The sequence below is a fragment of the Leptopilina boulardi genome, unplaced genomic scaffold (assembly GCF_019393585.1).
Source record: "Leptopilina boulardi isolate dan_hultmark-lab unplaced genomic scaffold, ZJU_Lbou_2.1 LbouV2_405, whole genome shotgun sequence".
Lineage (NCBI taxonomy): Eukaryota > Metazoa > Arthropoda > Insecta > Hymenoptera > Figitidae > Leptopilina > Leptopilina boulardi.
In genome coordinates this window covers 410622-424895 of record NW_026137980.1, presented here as the reverse complement: position 1 = coordinate 424895, position 14274 = coordinate 410622, and the positions used below count along the sequence as shown (strand labels likewise).

Genomic DNA, 14274 nt, shown 5'->3' with positions numbered 1-14274 from the left:
TGTCAAAAACTTTAGTCAAAATAATTGTAGAAGGTTTCTTGATAGGTCTAAAAATTCACTTGAAAAAATCTACGAAATAAAAAAAATATCTCTAAGTGTAACAATAGTACTCGCATTATTTGTCCGAAAATGAGAGACCTATACAATTAAAAAAAATTATTTATCTATCACTTATTCTATTCGATATATTTATGAATATGTTTCCATGAGGAAGCAATTATTTTATTGGAATATTCAATTAGAAATTCAATAAAAAATCTAAAATCTAATAATTAAAAATATTAGAATAGTTTGAATTTTAAAAATCTTTACAAATGAGATTTTTATTTATCTTTATATGCATATATTTAAGTGTGGAATCTTTTTAAAACTTTTTTAAAAACAAAGCCTTTGGTGAAAAAGATGAAAAAAAACTTAGATTTAATTTTTAAAGAGATTCGATGTTTAAATATTTTAAAGATACAACAAAAATCCCTCTAAAAAGCTGCTTAAAATTAAAACTATTCTAATATTTTTAATTATTTTATTTTTAGATTTTATATTTAGTTTCCAAATTGAATATTCTAATAAAAGTAAATATATATACTTTTTATAGAAACATAAATAAATAATAATGAAAAATAGTTAGTTTATTAATAATCGCAAGAAATATGAATGCTTTGATTAATAAATATAATAATATAGGTTACAAAAAGATTGCAGTTATTGCATTAAATTTTAAATGAAACGATCCACACCGCTTTGCACACATTATAAGCGTGCTTGGACTCAGTTCCAAACTCGCATAAGAGCATTCTCCACAAGCGCCTACCAATATGTGCATCTGCTTTGGACTGCCTATAAGCAAGCGTATGAACCTAAAAATGTAAAGCCTATTAACGTGTTATTTCCCTTTTATCATTCATTTCCAAATTTTTCATCCTGGAGCGGCAAAGGTAGACTAGTTTGGGAATTATATCTAAATTACTAGTACTGGAGCCCAAAATTTTAAATCGGATTTCTCTGCGTGTATATAAAGTATGTTCAAAGTAGGGCTAAGGAAAATCCAATATAGTTTTAATGTATACATACATAATTTAGGTTCTACGTAGATTTAAAATAGTTTAAATGTATGTTTTCAATATAGTTTATCTATTTAGGTTTTAAATAGTTTCAAATTAGGATCAAAGTAGGTTTAAAATAAAATAAAAAAAAATATATATATATATTATATTGAGTATAATAATAGATTTAAGTATAATAATAGTATCAATATATTAAATTGTAATGGATATACTTCAGTTGCAATAAAATAGCAAGTACAAATCGATACAATTCTGGAAGTGGAAGGCGTTGACCAACTATGTATACATAAAGACACGCAGCTCATTCCTATTCAGAGTTCGATTTTACACCCCCTCCCCTCTTCTTTACTCTATATATATATATCTATATATTATGAGTTAACCTTTTCGTAGCAGCATGTTGAAAGCAATCTATTATTTTCTCAACATTGCGGAAACATTTATTTTAAATAACGGTATTTATAAAATAGTGTAAAAGTCGTTATAGAAAATTTACCCTTTTTTTTACAATTTATATAACTGTCAAATGTTTTTCTATACTGTCACATTATTTTCATATAAAATGGGAAAAAAAGTTCTAAATTTCTATCTGTTTTTTTAACGTTTAATATATATATATATTTTTTTTTATACTGAGTTTGCACATACTTTTTATGTTAAACGTAAATCCATTAGTAAAAAATACAGGTACACTTTATTCAATTATTAAGTAATTGTGAATATATTTTATATGCATTAAATAAAATAAACAAATTTTTTTTCGTGAAGTGATACAAAAAAGTAAAGAAATATAAGTAAAAATATTATTATTATTTTTTTGAAACTGACATATTAAAAAATTTTACGTGCCTCGAATAATTAAATAAATTAATGTCTAATGAAACATTTTGTTTACGTAAGTGATTAAGTAAATATTTGTATTTTATCTTTTTTTTATTTGCGGAAAATACCAGCTAATATTTGCCCCCAGGTGTTCTAATGTTAACTTTGTGATTAATATATTGTACATACAACTTTGGTAACATCAACAAATTTAATCATATACTGTAGTGAAATATATATATGTATATTATATATACTGTGAATTAGGAAAAAAAATTATTTTCAAAATTATTTTCAAAATTATAAAATGAATATAATTTTGTTTGGGAATTTCTATCACGTTTATTTTTCAAAATTAGAATATATATATATATACATTTTTTTCATATTAATTTATTAATTAAACATAAAATAATGGTGTGCCTAAATATTGTAGTTAATAAAAAGGGATTTTTAATATTATCTGTAAAAATTATACAAGGGTTCTAAAAGTTTTATTCAAAGCCACACTTTATCTATTCATATAATACTAAAATCGAGGAACTTTTCACTCTAGATTACTTGCAAGTACCTCAATGGGAAACTGCCACGACTAACCATTGGCGTATTAATTGGCCCAATGATGGGAGTCAATGAAAAAACCATTGGCACCCAATAATGGACCATTATTGGTAAAGTCATGGGCTGTCCACGCCGATGCCAGTGATTGGCATTATTATTATTATTTTATTTTTAATAATTAAATTAAAATAAAAAAAATGGTCATCAAAGTATTAGTGAAACCATTTCTTCCAAAAAAGAGTTTGTCTCAAATCTAATAAATAGGAGAGACATCGGGCAGAAAAAAATTTCGAAAAAAAAAAAATTTTCGATCACTGCTTATATACCAATCTAATGGCACCTCAACTGCGAGAAACAGTTATGATGTTCGTCCTCCCTGTGGCGTTGAGCGAACTAAAGTCCAGAGCTGAGCCATCAGCGCAACGCGGGAACATTTGAAAAATTTGATTTTATTAGATATTTTATTTTATAATTAATGAATTATTAAGTATGACATTATGTTATTAATAATTATTTATGACATTAATTATTTATAAGGTTAATTATTTGTCATATTTAAAATAAAATATCTAATAAAATCAAATTTTTCAAATGTTCCCGCGCTGCGCTGATGGCTCAACTCTGGACTTTAGTTCGCTCAACGCCACTGGGAGGGCGAACATCATAACTGTTTCTCGCAGTTGAGATGCCATTAGATTGATATATAAGCAGTGATCGAAAATTTTTTTCTACCCGATGTCTAAATTGACTAAATTCGCTTGAAACTTGATATTTTAATTTATTCAAAAGTAAAATTTTTTAATTTCGCTCTTTGCCGAACCCGAAATCACGAACGAAGACAATTTAAAAATCTTCCGCCATATTGGTTCGCCATTTTGAATTTTTTAAATTTGACCAAATACCGCTCGAGACTCCCAGGTACTCCCGATATTCTCGGCAAATCTCACAGTATTCGTACACTATACTACACTATTCTTTCATTAATCCTATAAAATTCCCTCTTATTCTCTTATTATTTTACATGATTTTTTAATTAAAGATGCTATTAATCAATACTCATGATATTTTTGCATTGAAATATTATTCGTTCTTTTACGCTTTATTCTTCGTTTCTTCGACAAATAATTTTCAAAATATTCTTTGCACTAAAATAGTTATATTCTAGAGTGAAAAGCCCCTCAACTAAAATTCTAACGAATTTAAATCTTTTTTGACTGAAACTTATTTTTATTACATATTACTCTCTAATTTTGAATTGATTAAAAATAAATAATTTCATAGCAAAAAGTAAGTTACTGATTTAAATAATAATATTTATACTAATCTTTTATAGTTAAAAGTAACTAATTATTATAATTAAATTCAATTTTATATTATGTCAAATTAACCAAAATTTCTGGTAACTTATTCAATATTAGTTAAAATTTGACTATTTTTTCAGTTATTTTTTTTAACTAATTTAGAATTAGAGAGTAAAAAAAATACAATTCAAAAAGTTTTATTCTGTTAAAATTGACGTTTACTACTTATTATGAAGTTACAATTTATGATATGTTCCATCTGACTGAAAATGACTTTTACTACTGATGATTAATAAGTTTCAAGAGTTCAGAAAATGTTTTGTTCATAATTACTCTAATTAAAAACTGTCTTTAATTACTGAAAAAAAAATGGTATGAAATCAAAACTTTCAGGTGTGGCAGAAACAACTTTTTTTGAAAGTGTCTTTAAAATTTCATTTCCAAACAGAGACTTGTACTAATACCGATAGCAAAATTAGATTCAATCAATACAGCTGACGATTAAAACTGACTTTTACTATTTCAATACAATGAAAAAAAATAGTATTGATTCTAGAAAACACATTTTCTTGTTCGTATTTGATTCAATAATTTCTTGATTCAAAAAAATTTTTAAATTTTACTAATTTCAAGTAAATTTTATTGAATTAAGAAAATTTGTGCATTAAATACGGACAAATAAATGATTTTCTTGAATCAATGATACTTTTTTGCAGTGTAGATACTAATGTTGTAGACATTAAAAATTTAAAATAAAAATCATCTTAATAAGAGCAGAGTACATATTTCTACTGAAACGTAAGAAATGAAATAATTATTTTACGTTGCAGACAACATTAATGGGATGCAAAAATATTATCTTTGTTCAGTTCCCTTCCATTTTTATTGCAATTTTTCTCCAGTGAATTGTGGTATCATTCCCCTCTCTCTTTTTAATTCTGAGCCCTCGATTCTTTTTCATTTCTATTCATCACCCCAAAGTATATTCACAAAGAACATTATAATTTCTGTATAAATACAAGAATATATATACATACATATATATTTGCGTACGCGTTTTTGTACGTGTGTTAGAGAAATTCGCATACACTATATAATATGGTGTGTGGATCGAGCAAATCCAGCAGTATAACGAGTCACGTCATCGTCTAGTTGTGTCGGTCTCGTATACCCAATCCAAACATGAAGTGAATTGCTCGAACCATGAGTAGAACGCAGGAATAATAAAAATTCTTGACACCGGCAATCCTTTCATTTTGTACGCATATGACACTGACATCTACGTGTCACATGTTACCTAAAATTGCCGATTCAATATATACTCGACTTATTCAGTTGATAACTGTTACTTCATATATATATATATATATATATACCGCTATATAAAACCATTTTCGAAAAAAATTGTTTATTCTTCATGAAAAATTTTTGAATATTAATTCTAAAAAATTTTTATTAATCATAAATTTATTAATAATTCATTATTATTATTAATTTTTAAGTGTTCATTCTAAAATAATAATTGTTAAATGTGTGACGCGCTCAGAAAAAGAAAAAACCAAAGCAAATAGGGTAAGGGGTACAGTGACCGACACCCTGGGCATACTTTCAACTTTAAATGACATTTTATCGTAATTTATTAAAGATTTAGTTATAAAATAAATTTTAAATAAAAGATTTGGGTTAAAATTTATAGTACACAAGTTTAAAATTAAAAAACACCTTGATAAGAGTTTATAATATTAATTTAAAAATGTATGGTATGAAAACAGTGAACGACACCCTTTAATAAAATAAAAAATATTTAAACTTCTATTTAAGTAACATGATATTTATTAGTATTATCATAAATTTTATTATTCAGACTTAATGTACAAAAAAAGTTGCTTTTAAAATATAATTATTTAACAATTTTTTCATATTTATAAAATTTGTAATCAATAAAGCAAATTTTTTGAGGTTAGTTTTCTAGAAAGTATTAAATATTGAGGAAAATATAAACATATAAAATTTTGTATAAACTGTATAAGTTTTTAAATATTGTATATTAATTAATTTACTAGTGATATTTAATTAAATATTATTATTTTTATAGTTATTATCGTTTTTAATAGCAGGTGTCGTTCACTGTCTGGGTGTCGGTCACTGTACCTTTTACCCTAATTGTAGGTTATGTTTAATGATAAAAAATGTACGATTTACCGATCGCTGATAAAATGGGTATTCGTTTTACTATCAGTCGGCAAAAAAAAATAAATAAAAACTTACTAATTACTGACTACTAATAATGTAGAAAGTTACCATTAGTGACTAAAAAATAAAACATTTGCTATTTACCGACTGATGGTAACAAGGGAATTTACTGTATCATCAGTCGATAAAGAAGTGAAGGCAAATTTTACTGTTTGTTTCTTGCTGGTAACATAGGAACCTACTTTACCATAATTCTGTAAAAAGAAAACAAAATTGACAATTTACCAGCTGCTAATAACGTAGAAATCCACCTAATCATCAGTCGGTAAAGAAGATACCAAAATTTTACAATATACCGATAGCTAGCAGAGTAGAAATCTAGCTCATCATGTATCGTTAAAAAGGAAAACCACAATTTACGGTTTATCTACTGTTGATAATGTAGAAATCCAACTTATCAGCAGTCAGAAGCTATATTTTTTTTGCTTCTTAAGTTCCTTTAAGAGCGCATGACAAAACTAAACTTTTTTTTTGTAAAAGATTCTCATTGTGAAAAAAATTATATTCCTAACTTACCCCTTGCGTGCCTGAGCTGGGTCCCTCGGACCCAGACAATTTGTTTTTTCATCTACTTCTATTTAAAATTTTTTTTTTTCATAATCGTTATTAAATTGGATAACCTGATGCTATAACGTACATTAAAAAAAAAAGAATTTTTTTATGTAAAAGTCTTTCTAATACATTATTTTATAGCTCTTATGTACGTAATTGGCTAATTGTAAGCCAACTTTTTTTTTATGTACTTCAACATATTAACTTGAAAACTGTTACTCGGTAGTTTTCGGGGTCGCTGATTACGAATCCGGTGTCCGTTTTTCAAAATTCAAAATGGCGGATCCAATATGGCGGACAAATTTTTAAAAATTAAACATATTTGCTTGAAAATCTCTACTCGGGGATTTTCGGGGTCGCTGATTACGAATCCGGTGTTACTTTTTCAAAATTCAAAATTTCGGTACCAATATGGCGGATATATTTTTTTTTAATTTGACGGTTTTGCTTGAAACTCGTGATTCAGGAATTTTCATGGTCGCTGATTACGAATCTGATATTAGTAAATTGTATTGATTTTTAATTTTCCTGTCCGCCAAATTGGATCCGAAATTTTTAATTTTAAATTCGCCCGCTATATTGGATCCGCCATTTTGAATTTTCCTAATCTGACATCTGACTTGTAATCATCGACTTCTTGTGTTTTTTTTTTTGTTAAAAACAGGTATATCTTTAGTATTAACAATTTTTTTGTTGACATAAATTTTAAATGAATGTTTCCATCAAGGGACAATTTTTTTTATTTTCACCTAGTTTTTTTTTTTTTGAATATTCATCGTTTCTTCTTATTTTTTTGTCGATTAAAAAAATAAAATTATTACTTTAATAGTTATAAAAAGAAATAAAATATTACTTGTTATAATATAAAAAATTTATTAACATTTTTAATGAATTTTTTTTATATATTTATTTAAAATTTTTATTTAAAAATTTTAAAAATTTTAATAATTGAATTAATTCAGAGTTTTCAATAATTCTACATAGTGTGCGCATACTAAAACTTAAACGAGATCAATGAAAGTAATAAAAAATTTATTTTATCAATTAGAAAAAAGAAGTAAGTACCATAGCCATTGTGAAGGAATATAATTTTTCTCTCGAGTATATAATTAAAATTTTACAAGCTTTGCGCCCTACAACTTTGCAAGACACTAATAAAAGCCTCTTCATTATAAATAATTAAAGACTATAAACACTCAAGTTGTTAAGTGGAAGTCATTGTAATTTTTTTTTTTTAACCAACTTTTGATGTATTTATGTAATATAATAATTTTTTGCTCTTGCAATCTCAAAGAGGAAGGAATATTAAATATTTAATAATAATTTAATATTAACCAATTTTTTTTGAGTAATAAATTATTAATATTTTCAAATGGATTTAGTATTATATTAATTTTTATATAATTCTTAAATTTAGAATATCCTTGTGATTATTAAATAAATTGAATTATTTAATATATATTAATAATCTTGCAAAGTTATATTTTTAAATTATCATTGAATTGTATTATATTTTTAAATTGTATTACAAATGAATATAAAAAGGTTATTCTCTGCCAAACGGACACCCCCTACTTCCGAAAATTGGTTTGATATTAAATCACAGAAAATTAAAAGGCATTAAAATAAGCTGCAACGCTTATTATTTTAATCCAATTTTGCTTATTTTAATCCATTTTGGTATTAAAATAAGTAAAATTGGATTAAAATAATAAGCGTTGCAACTTATTTTAATACCTTATAATTTTCTGTGATAGATATTTACATTCATTTAATTAATTCTGCAATACGAGAATAATTCTATAATGAATATTAATAAGAAAATTTATTTCGAATATTTCAGAATCGAACTAATTGTAAGAGAAATTTTCAAAAATTGATTTAAGTAGGACAAATTTCTAAAAAAAATTCTTAAAGTTCCATTTTTATAATTTTTTCAAGTCTGATTTAAGCAATTTATTCGAATTTAAAATTTTGTCATAGTTTTTAGTTTTGATGGCAAAAAAAAATTTCAGGCATCACTTAATCAAGTTTTACAGATTTTTAAATAAATTTTTTTTTTTAATAATAAGAATTTTGTTAGAGTTGAAGTTGAAAATTTTTAGAAATAATTGAATTTCAAAAGATTCTGTTAATTTTCAGACAATAATTAAATTTTACAGAACTAAAAATAATTTATCAAATAATTTTAGATAAAATTTTTTAAAAGTAATTGAATATTCAAAGATTTACAATTTAGACTTTTGAAATTAATTCAACTGCAAGTGATTTTTAATTTAAAATTTTTTATGATTTCTGTTACTAATAAACAATTTATTGGAAATTGCAGACAAAAATAGAATAATTTGAAAACTTTTTAAGTGCAAAATGATTATTATTGAAATTATTAAATTTTCAAAAATTTTAGATAGAAAATTTTAGAAATGATTAAATTTTAGAAGCTTTTAAATTGAAATTTTTTGAAAATAATTGAATTTTAAAAGATGCGATAATCTATTACCACCCCAAAATCTGCAAAATCTTCCGCAATAATTGTAACTTAATATACTAAATATGAGTGTCAAAATATTAAATATATTCGCAGGCCTGTGTAATTATAATAAGAGAAATTTTTAATTATTTCTGTTGATGAAGAAATCACATACAAAAATTGAATTCCAAAAGTTTTTAATTGAAAAATAAATATAACTGAATTTTTGAAGAATATTATAAAAATCATTAAAAATAATTGAAATTTTTGCAAATAATTAAATTTCAAGTGATTTTGAATTAAAATTTTTTGATAATTTTATTTGCTAATTTTTTTTTAATTATTAACAATTATTAAATTTCATAAAAATTATTAAAAATAATTAATTTAGTAAAGAGTTTTAGTTAAAAATTTGTTAAATAATTGAAATAAAGAAGATCTGAAGAAGATCTGCGTTGTATATTAAAAAAACGTATTTTATTAAAATTAGTCGAAAAAATCGTATTTTATTGAAATTAGTCGAAAAAAGTCCAAAATTAGTTGAATTATTCAGACAAGCCATATTAAGGGCTTCTAGGGGTCATTGACTACGAATATGATGAATTAGAAGTTAATTTTTAAAAATTCAAAATGGCGGATGATTTTTCTAAAACTTTATCAGATTTGTCTGGAATTTTTAAAACTAGACATCTTAAGCTACAATTTCATGTATTGAATGATTTTTTAATATCAAACCAATTTTGGGCGATAGGGGGTGCCCATTTAGCAGAGAATGACCCAAAAACATTTGTTTGTCATCAATTTTACAAAATTGTAATGAAATTAAATTTTTTTTTCATTTACTTTATTAATTTGACATGACACTTTTATTGAGATAATAAGTTTTCTTATATAATAATTACAAATCAAAATATTTGACAATGTATTGTTGTCGTTTATATTATGTATATATTATAAAATATCTCTCCTATTACTGGTTAATTCATTGTCAGGAAAATGATAAATCGCTATAATCGAACCGTCCATCACGCCTGCATAGAGTATCGAAGCAACGCATAAATATTTAATGGCTACTTAAAAATGATTTTCCCAAGGAACGAGTCTCCCACACATAACTCGATATAATTCTGTCTCATCGACAACATCTAAAGTGCAAGAAAAAAAAAAAAAAAAAAAAAAAATTCCAATAAGTCGATGTGAATTTAATTTTTTATTTTCTTTTTCATTTCAAAAAGTGTCACGTATCATGAAATTTTAAATATTTGAAAATTTAATTCATTAAAATGTTAAAACAAGGAAAAGATTTTTACATTTTTTAAAATAACTCTTACGAATATTGATGTTAAATATTTTTAAATATTAATTTCTAGAATTTTAATTTTTAATTAATTATAATCAATTCGTTTTTAATGTTTATTGAAATGCAACTTTTTAATTATTTAAAGTAATGTCAAAAATAAAATTTTCCACTCTAGAACTTTTTAATTAAAAATTGTTTTCTTTTTATTTAAAATCAATAAAAATTTGAAGTTGCACTTTTGTTTTGATAGTCCCTTTTATTTTTTTTAAATTAATTTTTTCGATGAGAAAGAATTTTTACCCACTAGTTTTTAATTTTTGAAATATTGAAATAAATTTTTTTTTTACTGTTATAAATGTTTATTGATCTGAAAGGAATAATATTTTCTTTTTATATGAATATAATTGAGAAATGCGTTTGTTTAAAAAAATGTGATTTACAGTAGAAAAATTTTGCACTATCTCCGTCGTGTGTGAAGTTGACACCATTTTAGAAAGGCGTCTGACTAGTCATTTATATCAACTACTTGAAATTCCACTTAGAACATTTTCTGAGACATTTTTACTTTTTTTTTCTTCTATAAACAATTGATATAAACAAAAAAAAAATAATATTAAATATACACTGAAAAAATTTATTTAATTTGTAAAATATTTACTTGGATCAAATACTTTTTATTTGCTACTGAAAAAAATAAATATTTGATTTAAATGACTAATTTTTTAAATCTCAAACAAAAGCTGACAAAGTAGGAATCTATCTTGCCATTAGTCGATAATGGAGAATATAAAGTACCATATACCGACTGCTGTTAATATAGAAATTTATCTTACCATCAGTCGGTAAAGAAGAAAATTATAAAACATTTTTTATTAGTACAGATTTCCTAGTAAAAAATATTTAATTATTTTTTTCTATCATTTTATTAATAAATTAAAATATCATAATCAATAAATTGAAAATTTTCTTTCTTTATACTGCTTTTAATCAAATTTATCAAAAAAAATGATTATTTTCCTCATATCGGAATAACAAGAGAAAAATTTTTTCGTTATTTAATTTTTTAAATTAATCATGTGCATTAATCCGCGTGCAATATAGCGAATCTAATATCGCAGAGTTAATAAGAATTGAGGGTTGCTTTTTCAAGTATATAGGGGGGAATGAAAAAAAAAAATTGCTCGAGGGTAAAAAAAAAGGAAGAACGAGTTTCTTCTTTTGAAAGGCGAGGGTTCAATTTTCCAAGAGATTTTTTTTTCTTATTATTATATACGTATAGGTATATGTGTATAAAGAATATAACCCTTACACACTGATTTTTTTTTCTTTGTGTATAAATATATTTATGTATTATTAAGTTTTATCGCATTGATCGAAATGACTTTAATGTCAAAAAGGTCAAAAAAAAAGAATGTTATTTGAAATGTAAGTTTCGCTTCTTGCGAGAAACCTACGGTATTTTTATTAAAAGAAATTCGTTGCGTCATGTTATAAGATTCAGTTTCCCTTATCTGAGAATAAATCCTCGATTTCCGTCGCCTACGACTCTTCTTTTAAGAAGGAAAGAAGAAGGGCTTTGAAATCGATTTTCGATTATGTCGAAGAGCTTTGTTCGTAATGGAAAGCTGGAAAACTTATGAAAAGCGAAGCCTTCCTTCTCTTTACCTCCCACACCTCACCATCTATCTTTCTTCTTCGTCAATTTTTATTTTTCTATATCCCTTCGTTTCATCCTCTTTGCCATTCTTTTCCTCTCCTCTCTTTCTCTCTCTCTCTCTCTCTATATATATATATATATACAACTTTATTTTTGTATATTTCCGATACTTAAAGGAATTAACAAGTTTTCTGCGCTCAGCTATATAGAAAGCCACAGAGACCAGCTCTGTGTGAAATGAGTTTGTAATTATCAAGAGTTGTTGATTAAGAAATACGAGGAACATTCGTGACAAAGAGACTCCAATAAAGTTCAATTAGTGTTTTTGCTTGACTTCTCAGTTCGTTGCTAATTGTTCTTTGAATTCACTATTTATCTTTCATTTTGTTAACTTTTTGTATTGTAAATTGTTTTCGCAAAGAACTTATTATTTTTTCACATCTTTTCTTTTTTTCCCTATCAGAAAACACATGAAGAAAATTCAAACCCGGAGAAAAATTAAAAAGTTTTATTTTATTAAATTTTCGAAAATTAATTTTACAAAATTAAAAAAATTATTTTCACCTATTAGTTGTTCAATTAATAATTATTTAAATTTTTGTTTTTCATTTGAAGTTTGTTAAACAATTACTACTTTACCGAATGATGGTAAAATAGATTTTAACATTACCATTAGTCGAAAATCTTTCTTTTTCTACTTTACCGACTGATGGTGATGTAGAAATCTACTTTACTATTAGTCGGTAAAGTGGGAAAAATAAAGTCTGACATTTATTACTATTGGTAATATAGAAATCTACATTATCAGCAGTCGATTAATCCACTTTTTCATTATTTAACTTCAGTATTTGTAAAAATTAGGTAGAAAGAATAAAATTTGACTGCAGTTTAAGTTATCTTCTATTATATTAAGTTAACAAATTTCGAAAAACGACACCGACCCCGTGACCTCGACACCGTCCTTGAAAAATCTATTTTCAATTATTTTCAAATAAATCAAAATACTTTGCATATATGCTGTTAGAATATCTTACAAACTATTTTTATGTAACATCTTTTTTCATTTTTAACCCGAAAAAGGGTAATTTTTTAATTGTAACCCGAAAAAGGGTTAATTTGCAATTTTTAAAAATTTTTTTGATTTTTTCAATTTTTTATTATTATTTTTTATTATTTATTGTTGTTTTTTCAATTTTTAGTTAGTAACCTATAATATTGTGTCTAATTTTAAGTGTCATTAAAATCAAATGTTTTTAACTTAAAAATTTTAACATTTCTTAATTTAAAACGAAACATCTTCTATTATATTAAGTTTACAAATTTCGAAAAACGACACCGACCCCGTGACCTCGACACCGTCCTTGAAAAATCTATTTTCAATTATTTTCAAATAAATCAAAATACTTTGCATATATGCTGTTAGAAAATCTTACAAACTATTTTTATGTAACATTTTTTTTCAATTTTAACCCAAAAAAGGGACATTTTGCAATTTTTTAAGAATTTTTTGATTTTTTCAATTTTTTATTATTATTTTTTATTATTTATTGTTGTTTTTTCAATTTTTAGTTAGTAACCTATAATATTGTGTCTAATTTTAAGTGTCATTAAAATCAAATGTTTTTAACTTAATAATTTTAACATTTCTTAATTTAAAACGAAACATCTTCTATTATATTAAGTTAACAAATTTCGAAAAACGACACCGACCCCGTGACTTCGACACCGTCCTTGAAAAATCTATTTTCAATTATTTTCAAATAAATCAAAATACTTTGCATATATGCTGTTAGAAAATCTTACAAACTGTTTTTATGTAACATTTTTTTTCAATTTTAACCCGAAAAAGGGTAATTTTTTAATTGTAACCCGAAAAAGGGTTATTTTGCAATTGTTTAAGAATGTTTTGATTTTTTCAATTTTTTATTATTATTTTTTATTATTTATTGTTGTTTTTTCAATTTTTAGTTAGTAACCTATAATATTGTGTCTAATTTTAAGTGTCATTAAAATCAAATGTTTTTAACTTAATAATTTTAACATTTCTTAATTTAAAACGAAACATCTTCTATTATATTAAGTTAACAAATTTCGAAAAACGACACCGACCCCGTGACCTCGACACCGTCCTTGAAAAATCTATTTTCAATTATTTTCAAATAAATCAAAATACTTTGCATATATGCTGTTAGAAAATCTTACAAACTATTTTTATGTAACATCTTTTTTCAATTTTAACCCGAAAAAGGGTTATTTTTCGATTTTAACCCGAAAAAGGGTTATTTTGCAATTTT

At 24.5% G+C, this 14274-nt stretch overlaps 1 protein-coding gene across 1 annotated transcript in view; it reads left to right on the top strand.

Annotated features, from left to right (window-relative positions):
* Window positions 1–14274, top strand: part of LOC127289325 (speckle-type POZ protein-like) — a 369464-nt gene that overhangs the window by 158909 nt on the left and 196281 nt on the right. The gene's annotated exons all lie outside the window — the stretch shown is intronic.